Here is a 16,166-nt window from a genome sequence, read left to right as displayed (position 1 = left end):
CTTCGAGGCTGACGGAGAGGAGGAAATGAGAAACCTTGTGAGAGCAGAGGCAGCTAGATAAGGAAGCTCATACCAGATGCCTTGATCGTCTTGATAACTAAGGGGCAGGAATCTTGGGCCAGGGAAGGATGCAGGAGACGGAGTAGGAGACTGAGGCAAGAACTCCGGGGTCGCTTTAGTGTGTCGATGAATAAATATGATGGACCCAGGAAGAAAGCACATACGCACAAAATTATACATGCATTTTAGGGATCCGTGGACCCAGGGCTGAGAATCCCTGCTCTCAGTAATTCATGGACTCAAACACAAGTACTTCTGGGAAGTAATTTGAGGGCAAGCAGCCTGAATGCATGGCATGCGAGTCTGTTTCTGGGAGGTCAGTACCTGACGTGGGGCTGGGGAGCTGGGTCTCAGAGCAGTGGGAGGGTGAAGTGGGGGAGACAGTGGGTGGGGAGGGAAAGCAAAGTATCAGCCGGTGAAGGGCAGGTCATCAGGGGTGCACTGTCTGTAGGGAACACAAAAAAATAGTAAAACCGAAAGGGGGTCGGTCTTCAGACCATCATCATGATGCCCCGGCGATTCTAAACACTGCCGGTAGTAAGCTGCTCCTCCCTGCAAAAGCCTGAGGCCCAAACGGTCACCAGCCTCTGGGTAGACTTCTGCCTCGAGAGGCAGATGCAGAGATGAAGCCCGAGGAGGGAGTGGTGCAGGATGTGGGCGAGGCGGCGGCGGCGGCGGCACGGAGCCACAGCTGAGCTGGCTTGCTCTGGCAGAACCAGACTCCTTCAGCCCGGTGGGTGTGGGCAGCACGGCACGGTGCCTTTCATCTCCTGCCATCTAGACGTCATCCGAAATCCTCAGTCTCCTTTTGACTTGAAGCAGCCACCACTCATGACTGTGTTTCACCGTCTCCAAAGGTCAGCCCTGGCCAGCCCTGCACTTTGTCCCGCTGCCCATTTCTCCTCTTTCGTCTCACTGACCCTGTGCTCCTTGAGGGCAGTGACTGTGTCGTCTCTGAGTCACTGGGCCCTGCAGGTAGGCACCCAGGTGCAGTCTGACCCAGCAGCAAGGATCAGTTGATGCCTTGGGTCCAGATTTTTTTTTTTTAGGGAGATCCAAAGTCACTGCACAATTTTTTTTTATCCAAAGACCATCAAGACATTGTCCCTGGAGCCCTAAGTGATGACCACCTCCACCCATGTGGATACCACCTGAGATTAAGTAATTAGTCCCATCACAGCAGTGCGTGGGTGTTTCTCTGGTGTCCCCGAAGAACTGAGGTGCTTCTGGAAACCCCTCTGCGACCTATTCCTGGGGAGGAGTAATGCAACAGAGAAAACAGGGTTCAAGGACCAGCTTCCCTGGGGAGGCAGAAGAGGACTGACCATTCTCTGTGCGGCGAACCACTTCTGAAAGGGACCAAATCCCTGCCGTCTCTTCCTAGTCTTCCGTCTGTCCCCTGGGCGGCCCCTGTGGGCTTCTGACTGAGGAGCGGCCCACCACTGGCTAATGGACAACGTCAGCCAGAACAACTGGGGTTAACGTTTGAGGTCAGAAGCAGGATGGGTCTGGAGGAGAAATGGAAGAAGCAAGAGAAGTTCAAGGGCAGTCCCCCATGCAGCATGCCCATGGCCGGGCTCAGGCCCCTAGTCGAGACAGAAGCCAGTGGGAGGGTCAAGCATCTTGCCTCCCTGTCAGAGCTGCCTCCAACCTACAGGTCCTTGTCCCTCACCAGCAGACTGGCTGCGGGAGCTGCATGGTCCCCAGGCCACGTGGAGGCCATGCCTGAGTTCTGTCAACGGGACTCGGGGCCCCGCACACCCTCCGCCACTGCCGCCACAGTTGGGCTCTGAGCCCCTGAACGTTTCCATCTAAAGATGGGCCTTTGACCTCAAGACAAGCATCAGGGGTTTGGGCCTGAAACAGAGCTTTTTTTTTCGATGGCTCATTTTATGAAATGTGCCTTCGAAAAATAAACCTGGTCTCCGTGAAGGAACGTGGCTGCCCGTTTCACACAGCGGCTGCCCAAGCCATCCCCTGCTGCTCTTCATAGGAAACGTGTAAATAATTGAAATCCTTAATTGGGTTAAAGAGATCCTCAGCCTATGGTTGTTCTATAAATAAAAGAATGAGTAAATAATATAGTGACCTTGAGTTTCTAGCCCTCCTCCTTAAAGAGGTCGTTTTGTTTTGTTTGCACCAATAAGATCATTGATTGCGGATTCTTAAAAGAGGTTTGGTTTAGGCTGGCACGGGCTTGCGCGAGGAAACCCCTTTTTGTTTCAGGGGCACTGCCACTTTTTCGCTTGGCTCTTTCACTAGAAATGAATAATTTGCTTATCTCTGTTGTAAGTCGCCAGAAGCCTGGGCTTCACGTTCACAGCTGGAGTCAGAGAGAGAAGGCAAGGTGGCTGGCTGGCCTCTGTGTGTTATCTGAAATCAGGTTGAAGTAGCCCTGAGTCTAACAACTAGAGGACGGAGAAAAAAAAGGGGGAAGGAAGAGAAAAAATGCTTATGAAGAGGAAGTGGTAAGAGGCTTCTACATTTCAGTGAGACCTGTTCAGTCAGGTGATTTCTGTTGGGGAGGAGACAAGAAAAAAATTTAAGTAAAATGTCCTTATAAAGACAAAATCTATTTCTTTCTTGGCTGACGATTTGTCATTTTAGTCACTTCCTGCCTTGTGACCACACACTTGGGTTGACAAAGTTCTGCAAATCAGAAGGAAAGGAGTTTCTGGTCACAGGCCAGTACCACTGACGACGGTCTTCCTGCAAGGTAAATTTTCTGTGTCTTTTTGTCATTTCCAAGCATTTCGGGTGCTGTGCCTGTTGGGTGGCTCGGTGTCTGAGTTGTGGCGTTTTGTCTTCAGAGGGACTAGAGTTCTGAGCACTTGTTACCTGTGCCCTTGGGGAGCCCTGCCACCATTCAGTTGCTCAGCAATGCTGCGGCCACCTCCTGTGGCTGTCCAGAGTGGGACCCCTCCACTCTGGGGGTGGCTTCTCCAGTCACCCACTGCTATTGCCCCCCAAAACGGTGATTTGTTTTCTTGTTAAACTCAACCATGTTGTGATTGATGTTCACGGCTTCATTCCAGGGAGACTATTCACTGTGATTTTTTTTCCTGCGTTAAAACCATTTTCAGGAAAGTGCGTATCGATCATTTAGGTTGTGCCTAATGGGGGTGGTTTAATTTTAGCTCCTGTGGCTCTGTGTTTCTCAAAAATCCCCTTAACATCCCTTTAGTGGGTGTATTAACTTCTCGAGTCCCATATTAGTGTGTTGCTGGTTACCTGAGTGATTCTGGTACCCACAGTTTTTAATGGGTGTGCTCAGCGACCACATGGAATTGGAGGGCGCCCCTTCTCATGTACTCCCTCAAAATAAAAGCCATTTGTATCCCTTAACTGTACTTTTCCATAGATTTCCCTGAACTATTTGTTATGACCACACAAATGACTGTGACATTTTGGATGACAGTTTTCTGCCTACCAGAGAAATTCTTATGAGGTCGATAGGGGATCTTTATTCCAGGAACTTGGTTGAAACACAGACTTTTTGGGTCGTGTGGCATCAGCCTTTATTTAATTATGATCACGACAGGTGAGAAGCATAAAATCCACTCAGACTGGAAGTAGATTCCTACATTAGCACACTTTTAAAAACCCAATTTTTAAGACATCGATTATAGCAACTTGTTTTCTAAAATTATTCCCTCAGGACAACTTTTTTAAAAAAATCATTAAACAAAGGTGTTTTATCTGCACATGTTTTGACTTTATATAAGTTTATCCTAACTGATTTCTAGTCAATCAGATTGTGGAAGGAATATCTGCACAGGCAATTTTGAATGACAGCAACCATGTATATATAAAAGTGAATTTCTGGACATTGCAAAAGGTGGCCTTCGGTACTGGTTCTCATATCTCGCTTGGAAAAAAACGTGGAATTGGGAGAGGCATACTTGAACCCTCTGAGAGAACAGATTTAAAGATATGCTGGGTGTGGTTTTAGGTAAAAATGTTGATGAGAATAAAGTCAATGAGGGTGCAAAGGTGCGTCAGCATTCTCCTTACCCTGGGAGGGAGCAAAGGGCAACATGAAAAAGTTAACTCAAAGGAGTAAAAAGTCTCCCGATTTAAATCCAGTTGGGCTTGTTGAAGCAGCCATGTTTAAACGATTCCTCTTCATTCTCGCTCCCTGCCCATGGCGTCAGAGAAGAACCTTCTGGTCTTGCCCTGCAGACAAGCATGGCGGTGGGGGTGGAGTTGGGCCTGTGGGGACATTTCATTAGCCACCTCCAGGTTGCTTTTATTTTGCTTTGTCACATTTCAAATTGTGTCTCATTTGTAAATTATGCCTTGAAACAGCTGGTAGCTTGGGAAACAATTTTTGTGTTTTGACATCATTTATAATTCTCTTTCTAAACCTTTTGGGGAAGGGGAGGCTAATAGTCAGGGCTCTTCTTGGATCTATTTAAGTTAGAGAGAATGGGACAGGTAATAATAGCACTGGACATTTGTAGGTACTATGCACAGCCACTCTCCACACATGGCACCATTTAGTCCTCTCCTCTTTACAGACCCAGGGTGGGCTTGGATCTTTGCAGGCGTTGGCCCATGGATACCAGGTAGTTGGAAGGGGCGGGGGCAGCAGGTAGCCAGGATTGTGGGCTCCATGCTGCCTCTGTAAGCCTGTGTGTCTAGTCCAGGTCCTCTCTTCCACACTGGCGCAGTTTCTCCCCAGATGTAGGTAACTGAAGGCTTTTATTTCTGAAGCTGCTTGAAGAGACTGGGCACTCGGAGCTTTAAGAGGCAGGGAAGGAAACCAGAGGCGAAGGGAGAGGGAGGGAGGGAGACAGAGAGGCAGCAGGAGAGAGAATGAGAGAGGGGTGAGAGGGACAGAGAAAAGAGAAAGAGAAGACAAAAATATGGCAATAAACCCAGAAATATTTTTATTTTTGTAATAACAGCCACCACTGCAGGTTTTGTATCATAGTAGGATGAAGTCTTTTTCTTTAATTAAAGCATAATTTTACTGAAGAATTATGTGCCCTCACAAACTTGCTCAACCACTTCCCCCATCTTCTTTCTTGTCACTTCCTACTGACTCCCAGGCCCCTCACTTACACAGGTTCTGGGTACACAAGACCGCACTCCACCAGGAAGTCCTAGGCTCTTTCACTTTTTTTTTCTGCAACAGTTTTTCCAATTGCTTTCTTCTTTATTTGTAAACCCCCTGGTTATTTTTCAAGGCTCATGCCTAAGAAGCATGCCCTTAGGGAGGCCTTTTTCCTGCTAGACTCCACTCCTGCATTTCCTGCACGAAGTGTCTTCTATGTGTGCTTGCTGAAGCCTTCGACACTAGAATGAGGACAGCAGTACTAATGTCGCCTTCCTCTCAAGTCCTGAACTGCTGACAGCCTGAGCTCCTTCTCTCGTCTCTCCTAACACACAGTAGGTGCTAATGATACTTATCGAATTGCAGATTTGTTGCAAGTATTTTTTTCTCAGTTCTTTAGATATTCAGGGGAGCTTTTTCTTTGACTTCACTTATTAACTTAATATGTACTGAGTTCCCCCAGGGACTGCTATGGAGGGAGATGCAATAATAAAATAATATTTTGCATCCCACCATCCCTCCTTCCCCAAGCATTCTTCTTTATTTTAGCCTGAAAGCACTCAGTGGACACCGACATCGAGGAATTTAGGAAACTGTCCAGTGGCCACTGCAGACAGGGAAAATGACGATCTCCTTATTTTAGCTGAAGTACATTCACGGAGCTAGCAGCTAGCTACCCTTATCAAAACTAGGTCCTTGATAATGGGCTTCTCTGAAGACAAAGAACAAAGCACCAGATAGCACTAACTTTTACTCACTTGGAATTATTCTCAGAACATATTCAAAGCAACTTCTTGTCACCTGAAGAGTACAGGCCCCTCTCTACATAAAGGAGAGAGAGCAAACAAGTTTCTTCCCCAACTAATTTCTTCTTTTATTGTTCAAGTACCATTGTCTCCATTTCCCCTCTCCTCTCCCTGATGTCCCGCCCACCCCCACCTCCCACCCTCAGTCCTACCCCCTGTGGCTTTGTCCATGGGTCCTCTAAGCAAACAAGTTGTGGGGTGAGGCAAAATGATAACAAATTTCCTTATAGAATTATAGTTATGAAGTAAAAATGTATAAACTAAGACTACAATGGCATTGGACTTTGTGACTGATAGCAGACTTTATAGCAGGGTAACACCATTTAGATTAATCCAGTTGTCTTCCTGGGTTTTTTGTTTTTTGGTTTGTTTGGGGTTTTTTGGTCAGTGGTTGCCCTGCTCACCGATATCATCCAATGCAATGACGCCGGTCCATCTGCCTATGGAAGGAACCCTGCAGAAATAAAACTCAGAATAGAGTCCACCAGAGGGTAAAACCCATCAGTGCCAGCAGAATTCAAGAGCCTTGAGGTCCCCGCGCTGCTAGGTGGCAGTGTGCTTCTCAAATCACAAGGGTTGCTGTTCCACGTGGTTTTCATTTCCAAGTTCTAAGACGTTGCCACCTGATTAGATGTTCGTCTTCCAGGGTGCCTCCCCACAGCTGCCGAGACCCTGAGCACCCAGATGGCCCCTCCCACTTGCCTTCCTCCCTGCCCTCTGGATTCAACTTTCTTATGCTCTCGCCTGCTCTGTTGTGCTAGTTTGTCACTTTCAGGCATTACACGGTGTTCCCAGCGGTTTCATAGTCAGCCCATCTTGTAAGATGCCGAAGGCAGCAGGGAGTGGAGGGGAGATGTCCAAAGTATCAGCTTAATAATAATAGCAGCTAAGATTGGGCTGGCCAAAAATTCTGTGTGGTTTTTTCCATAAATTAAAAGACACATTTTTCATTTTCACCAATGACTTTATTGATTTGGCTATTTGGAGTATGTCGGCTCTCTCCCGCTATTGGCTTCCAGTGGGTAGAGGCCAGGGGTGCTGCTAAACATCTTCAATGCATAAGACTGCCCCACAGCAAGGAATTATTTGGCCAAAATGTCTATAGTACCAAGAAACTTCACAAACCACTTTTGACATTTTCAGTCAGTCACGGTATCTTCTCCACATACTGCACAAGTCTTTTCTTTTTTTTTTGCATTTCAGTTGCATTTTTACCATTCTTAACATAAAAAGCGTAATATGCTAAAAATGTTGCGTATTTTCTTTCATCTTCAATATTAAAATGGCTACACAAAAATCCACCAATTTTGATACTTTTAAAAAAATGTACGCTGATATGAGAGCTGTCACAATACAGTCTAGGAAAATTGTTTCAGTGAAGTTCAAGACAACTAAGCACGACTAGAGCCATCATATGGAAAAAACTAAATGGACTTTTTGCCCAACCCAACACTCATGTTCTACTCGCTTTGAACTGAGTGTTTTGTAAGCACTGAAACCTTTGTAAGCTTGTGTTAATGCATTTCATCGTCACAGCAATCCTGCGAGGCGGTTACTGGTGTTGCTGTCAGATCTGAAGCCTGGGCAATGCATCCCTGTGTTTTGTCGCTTTGGTTTGGGACAATTGAATCAGTTTTGTGTTAACTTCCGAGTCCCAGGGGAAGCCTCCCCTAGTGAGCAGGCAGCAGACCGGGGGCTCACTTACACCTACGCCCTTGAGGTGAACTTGAATAATCATACTGTATCCCAAGGAAATGCCTCTGTATTTTAATTGATTTTATTAAACAGTCTATTCTTCATCGTCATCATCATCATCAATATTTGTTCAGCCCCTCTCATCACTTGACTGTTTGGTTTTTACCAGTTTATAGGCCTGTGCATGGGTCACAAAACACAATCTCTAACCTCAAAAGCTTTACAAAGTTATCACCAGTCTTAGAAGATGAGAATATTTTGAGTCCAGGGGCATTCGCATTTTCTAATTGTTGTCACTGGTAGACAGGAATAAATTAAACAATTTAGTATTTGGACCCAAGCACACACATCTCTAACTAAATAGTCATGGCCAAATATAAGTGTCCTAAAATCTGCATTAGACCAAGAGACTGTTTTCACCGGGAGTTGCAGTGGAGAGGTGAACAGCGACCCACATAACTGAGTTAAAATAAGTTTTGCTCAACTTCAGAGCCATGCCTGCCTCTGTCTTTCTTGTGGGTTATAAGGGGGCTCGTTTCGTGAACACAGTTGGTTGTTTTCTCTGGTAGAAAGAAAAGTGAAGATGTGACATTGAGCAACTGGCAAAGCCACGGTTCTGTGGTTGCAGCGTAGATTCTTGTTCTGGTCCAGGTCTGGTTACATGGAGGGATTCTCACTCTTTCCCTCTCTTTCTCCCTCTCCCCGCCTTCCCCTCTCCCCTCCCTCCTCCTCTCTCTTTTTGTCCCCCTCTCCCTCCTTCTCCCTACCTCTCTCTCTCTCTCTGGCTCTCCCCACACACACACACATACCCTTGGCTGGATGAGCTAAAATGTAAAAGACATTATGTTCTCCAAAGGCAGAAAGGACAAGACACCAAATTCAGCGGGCAAGTTAATTATGCATGTGAACTGCAATCTCTCACATAACTTGTTTTCTTTTNTTCTTGTTCTGGTCCAGGTCTGGTTACATGGAGGGATTCTCGCTCTTTCCCTCTCTTTCTCCCTCTCCCCGCCTTCCCCTCTCCCCTCCCTCCTCCTCTCTCTCTTTGTCCCCCTCTCCCTCCTTCTCCCTCCCTCTCTCTCTCTCTCTGGCTCTCCCCACACACACACACATACCCTTGGCTGGATGAGCTAAAATGTAAAAGACATTATGTTCTCCAAAGGCAGAAAGGACAAGACACCAAATTCAGCGGGCAAGTTAATTATGCATGTGAACTGCAATCTCTCACATAACTTGTTTTCTTTTTTCCTCTGATTGCATTTGCAAGAGGGAAGTGAACTAATGCAATAATTACTTTGCATTTACATAATACTCTGCATTTTGATCCCTTGGTCTTGCAGTTATCACTAAAATTTATCCAAACTGGGTATCCAAATGTGTGAAGTACAGGTGCACAAGTGTATTTGTATAAAATTTGCTTCTTCATTGTCATCATTTCTGAGGCAAAATTTAGAATTAGAAGTGCATCTTTGTTAGCCTCAGAGGTAGCATTTTAAAGTGTGGATCCTTGGCACCTCCTTGGCAGCTCTTTGGCCTCATCGTCTCCCAGCACTTGCACCAGGAAGGCCAGGTTAGGAAGGGTGGCACAGGCGTTCCTTACGGAGAAAGCTAGATAATAGTGCAAAGTAGAAATAAGGAAAAGAAGAAAAACGAGTGTGCAGCTTTGCGTTAATGATCTGCCTCTGGTCTTTTTAAAAAGGTGAAATGAACTTCCCTGTCATTTCTAACACTTTATAAAGACGCATTTAAATTTTTTCCCTTTGGAAAGATGAAGTATTATGGGCCACATAGAAGAGTTTTTCATATTTTCCCCCATCCCTTGGTGTCTTTCAAGTTGAGATTTTTCATCAAAATATCCCTGATTCTCTGTTTCTTTCCCACAATCACAGAGGAAGGCAATTACAGCACACTCTATGGGGTGGTCATGTATAATGTACATAATGTGTGATGTACGTAATATATATATTGTCAGCTTTTCCAAGGCTGTGAGTCCGAGTGTGTTCTATGGTTTCTGTGCACCAGACCGATGCGGCATAAAAGGGAGAGGGCAAATTGGAAGGCGCATTTGGATTCATTGTCTAACCTTTTACCGAGTGTGGAGTCTGGGCCAACGTCTTCAGTCTTCCGGAGCTCGGTTTCATCAGTAAAATAGGGGAAGGCCTGCCCATTTCCCAGGTCTGTTCTTGGTTTCATTCTGCCCCTCCCTTCACTGCCCCATTTCATCAGCCTGTGTGCGTCTCTCTCTCTGCCACACTCGCCATCCCTCCTGACTTCCTGAGTCCTTACTCGGTGTCAGGCATCACACTAAGCACTCGATGTATGTTTGCTCTTATATTTCTGCACAAAAGCTGCATAAGGTTGGAGTTCTCATCATCGTATAACAGAGGACCAAATTGAGGTTCAGGGAGGGTTAAGGCCAATGTCACAGAACCAGTAAGTGCCAGAACCAAGATTCACACCTTGCCTCTTCCTGTGATATATTCAGTTTCTTAATGGCTCAAACACATGAATTCAAACACTGTGTCTTCTAACACCATACACTAGCTGCTTTCTAGTCACTTTAAATATTCCTTTCTGTGATCAGCCAATGGATGGGTATTCCTAATAACCACCGGTTATTCCACATTTCCTTTGGGCAGAGAGCCCAACTCTGCTTTTGGTGGGTTTGCTGATAACACCAAACATTTTTTATTGATTTGAGAGAGAGAGAAAGAGAGAGAATCTGTGGTTCCACTTATTTATACATTCATTGGTTGCTTCTCGTCTGTGCCGTGACTGGGGATCCAACCCACACGCATGGTGTATTGGGACTATGCTTTGACCAACTGAGCGACGTGGTCTCGGCTATACCAAACATGTTTGAAAAACACGCAAGTAAATACTTGAGAATTTTATGGTACAAAGGCCTTAAAATAAGAGTTATGAAGGTCTTAGACTAGACTCTTTCGTTATTTAAACTTTTCGCCAAAAAACCCTGTCACGGCACAACTGTTACAAACACCCCAGTGTCAGCTGGTGCTGGGAGCACTCGCCAATCAAACCATGGCTTCCAACAAAGTGAAGATAAGTATATCCCACCAAATTAAAATTTCCCGCCTCAATTTATCATTTTTTTCTGCGAACGAGCTTGTTATTAGAGATTCTCAAAGAACTACTCCCAGGAGCCGATAGAAAATGAGGTCACACTTAAGAATAAACAGGAGCTTCTGCCATCCCAGCTAATATGCAAATATTGCTGCACATTGTCTCTCCCGCTCCCAGGGCAGGAGAGAAGATGCCTGGAGACTTGGGGAGGGCATAACGGAGGGGTGTAGCGTACAGGCTCACAGAACCAGTCCCCAGGCATGGGCACGCTTCGGGGTGGGCAGGTGCTGTCCAGGGGTTCTCGTCACGGACGCCCAAAGATCTCTTTTCGTGACTTAGTGTGGGTGTGGGCAGGCTTTTCTTAAGGTTTCTGTAATTTCCCCGCCCTGGCCTCATTTCCTCAGCCTTTAGAAGGTACTTTCCACCACGAGTATTCTAGGCCAGGCTAAGTCCAGAGGCCTTGACCACGCAACATGGTGTCAGCCCGTACCAATGCCATTGGCTTCTAGGTGGCGTCTTCTACTGACTGTGCACTATCTTTTGAGATTCACTACTAGGGCTCTCAATGAGAGAGGCGGTCCCAGCACCCAAGCAAGCCAAGATGAACACATTCGACAATAGAGCACAAACACGAAATCTAGATTTACCCCCCCACCTCGCCACACACACAATATTCATATGATTGTGTGGATTTTAGGTGGGGACATGACATAGTATTTCATACAATTTAGAGTGGAAATTGGCCTTGTTCCCCAGGATTATTTTGTACAAGTTCTAGTTCTTTATGTTCCCCTCCTTCCAGCCCTCCTCCCCTTCCTTCCTCTGCCGAGCACGGTTTTGTGCAACTGAAACTCTCTGTCACCTAATTCTAACAGAACCCAGAGGGGGGAGCCCTGTGGTTGGATTATTAACACTCTCTTCTTACAAGTGAAGAAACCGAGGCTCAGAAAATCGAAGTAACATGTACAAAACACGCAGCAAGAAGCAGCTGCGTCAGAAACCCCAGGGTCTTTTCAGCATGCATGTCGCTTCCTAGCGCAGTGTACACAGGTCCGGCAGAAGTAAGGGCTGCTCAGTGTGGTTGGTAGGGTAATAATATGGGTGTGATAATTTATCGTTTTAATGTGAACATGTCACCTAAAATGTCCTATGGTGTGCATGAGTGTGATTGTGTTACAGAATGACATGCTTATGATTTTGTCATTTAAGAAAAGGGGTAGTATTTGTACCAGACCCTATATATCTGAAGGCTAATTTTGTAACGGAAGATGGGGTCATGAACACTAGGGGGGATGCCCCTCCGGTGGGAGTCGTGGTCTGGCACGGGTAGAACTAAACTGAGGACGAAGAAGAAGAAACCCCTCCCCTGATTCTCCTGGTCAGCCTCTAAGACGTCCTGTCCCTTTCATGGGCTGAGCATCTCAAGTATTTTGAACCTTCAGGTTGTCTGATGCTGATGGACTTTTGTTTTTCCCATCCCATGGCCTGACCAAACCAAGACTGACAGGCTCTACTTCTCTTTTGGGGCTAGTCACTGACTCATTCTGAGACTTTGTGGAGAAACTTTGGTTTTCAGGGCCCACATTTTCCCATTTTCCAACATGTTCAGTTCTCTCCTCACTTCCCAGGTCTGTGTTTTCTAAATGGGAAGTGGTCACAAAAGAAGCAACCTATGTACAGACAAGCAAACTAACATGGCTTCTAGGTAGAATCATTTCGTAGCACAGGGAAGACCAAAAGTATTTGAATTACTTGCCCTGGTCGAATGGTTTAGCTGCTTGGAGCATCATCTCATGTGGCTAAGGGTTGCAGGTTCGATCTCCAGGCAGGGCACATGTGGGAGGAAACTGATCAATGTTTCTTACATCAGTCTCTCTCTCTCCCCCGACCCTGTCTTCTCTCTAAACTCAATAAACATGTCCTTGGGTGAGGATTAAAAAGAAAAGTGTTTGTATTACTTAAAGTGAATGTAATAAGCATTGTGACTGAAGATAGCAAGGAGAGCCTAAATCACCAAGGTTTCCTTCTGGAAGCAAGAGCTGGCGAGGAAGGAACCACCACGCCACTTCCCCAGACACTTCTAGAATTCCATGTCCTGCCTCTGCGGCCAGTGCTGCCAGACTGTCCCCGTCTTCTGGGTGTGCTCTGGCTTCTTACCTGTCTTTGCAGGGTGATTTTCTCTTCGATGGAGAAGTGGAGAGCCCGTCTCCACGTGTCTCTCTGTTTAAGATGCACCGTTCCTTCTGCCCTTGGGCAGTGAGGCACTCCTGTGCCCATGTGTAACCCCATGGGAATGATACCTTTAAAGCAGTGATGCGCAAGCTTCTCTCATCTCACAGCACATAAACTAATTCCTGGACTCTGTGACATATCAAAAAAAAATTTTTTTGTGGATCTGACCAAACACATAGGTGTCATTTTGACTCATTCACACTGGACAGCTCTTGTTGGGTTGGCTGTTGTCATTTTCTCATTTGACAGTCGAAGGGGAAAGAGGCCAGTGCCCCTGACTAAGCAGTCAGGTACTGCATGGTTTTTTTTCATTCTATTATTAGTTCTAGAGGTTGAGTCTCACAGTCTTGATAGTGATATGCAAACTGCATCCTGATGCACCCATTCCCAGTGATTTCCTGTGTCTTCCTGGACCTCCGAGTTCATGCGTCCTGGGCTTGGATGTAGCATCCTTTCAGTCACTGCTCTCTCTCCACACCCCTCTGCTCCCACCTCAGCAGACTCAGCTCCAAGCAGACACCAGGGTGTGTACTTAGATGAAGACCCTCTGCCCAGCATCACCAGCAGCCAGCCGATGGGTTTCTTTGTGCAAACTCATTTTGCACATGAGTCTACAAACTCATTTTCTACAAACTCATTTTCTGAGCGGCTGCAAAGTGTGGTGACTCACCGTTTGCGATCGCATAACGTGCTGGAAGACACGGATGTGAGCACCGGTGCCTGAGGGCTGCACGAGAGTTCAAGGAGGATGGACAGGCTCCCTGACCCCCACCTGGCAGCCAGAGGAACAGACAGCCTGAAAACATGCTGACTGTTTTTTAGAAGTCTGGGGGTGTGATCTTAGTGTTCACCTGTGAATTTGGCATACTGTCCTTTGAGCATTGTGCCTGAGAGTGGGTTGTTTTAATGTGGTTTGCTTTTTGGTTGCTCAGGAAAAGCAGAAGGCCCGCCTTCATACAAAGTCAAGAATGAATATGTAGATAAGTGCAGGAGCCAGTCACCTTGTCTTGGTCATTGTAACCCGGAAGGTGTCAATAACATGTGTGTATAGTATTGGTGTATGGTGTTTGTGGCCCAAACTGAAACAGCACCTTCTCACTCCCGAGATTAAGTTTTTCTTCATAGGCAGGAAACATACATGAAATTCTTTTCATAAGCTATTTGAAAGCACGAGGGAATTATACTTACTATAAGCTGAGTAGGTCTTAAAGAACTGCATTCTCTCTTAGATTTGAAAACATTATAAAGGAAAGAAGAGAAATAAGGAAGTCTGGGTCCCAGTCCCAAAGAGCTCTGTGACAATGGGTGTGTCCTTTAACTTGGTTGTCATTTCACTCCTCTGTGACAGGGAAAAAGTGGCCAGACAGGTAATCCCTAAGGTCCTTCACTTCTGCATTCAATAACTCTGTTATTATGTTAACATTTAAGGAACTTGGCCCAAACCCAGAAGATAGCAGAGAAAACTCTTGAAATTTAGAAAATAAGCCTCCAAAACCAGGTGAGGAGGACTTTTTTAGAAGCCGGGTGGCAGTCACCACGGCGTGTGACAGAATTTTTATGAATCGAGCAGCTTCACTATTCCCTCTGAGAGCAGCCCAAGAGAGAGAGCTTTCATAGGGTCAGAAGAGACTTAGGTTACAGGGTGGCGACACGAGACACCGGAGAAGTTGTAGGGTTTCCTTATTTGGATATTTTTAAGAAAATAGCAGTGTCTTTCTTTCTNGTCCCAAAGAGCTCTGTGACAATGGGTGTGTCCTTTAACTTGGTTGTCATTTCACTCCTCTGTGACAGGGAAAAAGTGGCCAGACAGGTAATCCCTAAGGTCCTTCACTTCTGCATTCAATAACTCTGTTATTATGTTAACATTTAAGGAACTTGGCCCAAACCCAGAAGATAGCAGAGAAAACTCTTGAAATTTAGAAAATAAGCCTCCAAAACCAGGTGAGGAGGACTTTTTTAGAAGCCGGGTGGCAGTCACCACGGCGTGTGACAGAATTTTTATGAATCGAGCAGCTTCACTATTCCCTCTGAGAGCAACCCAAGAGAGAGAGCTTTCATAGGATCAGAAGAGACTTAGGTTACAGGGTGGCGACATGAGACACCGGAGAGGTTGTAGGGTTTCCTTATTTGGATATTTTTAAGAAAATAGCAGGTGTCTTTCTTTCTGGGACAGTTCGCATACAGTCTTGTCTAGAAACTAGGAGGGGACTGGGTCGGCATGTCTTGGGCGGTACGGGCGACTCCACCTGCCACCCCGGTAGCTTTCCTGCACCGTGCAGACAGGAGAACGCGTGAGGTGTCCCTGCTGCAGAGGTAAGCTCAGGAGCCGGTGGGGGGGGATGGGGGGGTAGGCGCTGGGTGCATGTCAGCGGAGGCACCTCCCAGAGAAGTCACCCCAGGGCCAAGGCCACGGCTCCTGGAAGCCCCCGGGCCCTGTGTCTAGGCTCATTAGAAATGGACCATACCCTGGCTCTAGCTGGTGGTGCACACAGTTGTCCACTACGGAGTGGACTTCTGGAACTTTTCAATTGGGAGGGATTTCATCTCTCAGCTTATAGATAAGGAAACTGAGGCCCAGAGAGGCAAGATGGAGTCCGATGATGTTACACAGGTAGCCGCCAAAGGCCTCCCAGCCCTCGAGTCCCCACTCACCCCCACTCCTGGCTGAGCGTTTCAGGGGCAGGATCCTTTGCGAGGTACAAGTGTAGAAGTTACCGGCACGCCTTTGTTGCATGGGTTGATGTAGATATTTGATATTTTCATTTTTTGAGAAGCTTCTCTGCTCACTTCTTGCTGTTACCTGATCTTTCTTCCCTTGAGCTTGTGTCTGTCCTTTTTATTGGTGCGTTTTTGACCTTTGTAACCTTTTCCAGTGAGTGAGCTACAATCTCGGTGTCCCATTGGAGACTTGACGTGCCCCGGTGGGTTTCATGAGGCCTGCGACCCCCATGTGTGTGGCCCCATGACCAGAGAGAGAGCAGTGCTCACGGGGCAGTGAGGATGAAGGCATGAGTGAGTGACGTCTGATACAGAAGTAATCGCGTAACAGTGGATGGCCAGCTAGCCGGTATTAACAGGCGGCTTTTTGAAAAGGTCCAGGGGTACCCTGAGCTTTCAGAGGGCAAGGTCTGAATCTTAAAGTCCCAGTGGTATTAGGTTGGTTAAAAAGTCCATATGGTTTTTCCGTAAAATAAAATACACATTTTTCACTTTTCTAGTAACTATTGGTG

At 46.4% G+C, this 16,166-nt stretch overlaps 1 protein-coding gene across 3 annotated transcripts in view; it reads left to right on the top strand.

Moving 5' to 3' along the window:
- LCP1 (lymphocyte cytosolic protein 1) overlaps nt 1–16,166 on the top strand; it is a 66,214-nt gene that overhangs the window by 14,370 nt on the left and 35,678 nt on the right. For 2 of the 3 annotated variants that reach the window (XM_037057619.1, XM_037057620.1), the window contains exon 2: nt 2,668–2,776. The exons of the other annotated variant lie outside the window; for it this stretch is intronic. The gene's annotated coding sequence lies outside the window, so the exon portion shown is untranslated. The remainder of the gene's footprint in view (nt 1–2,667; nt 2,777–16,166) is intronic. 3 annotated transcript variants of the gene reach the window in all.

The sequence above is a fragment of the Sturnira hondurensis genome, unplaced genomic scaffold (assembly GCF_014824575.4).
Source record: "Sturnira hondurensis isolate 20B ecotype Veracruz unplaced genomic scaffold, ASM1482457v3 Scaffold0009719, whole genome shotgun sequence".
Classification (NCBI taxonomy): domain Eukaryota; kingdom Metazoa; phylum Chordata; class Mammalia; order Chiroptera; family Phyllostomidae; genus Sturnira; species Sturnira hondurensis.
Note: the sequence above shows the minus strand (reverse complement) of the source record. Positions and strands in the feature narration are given on the sequence as shown.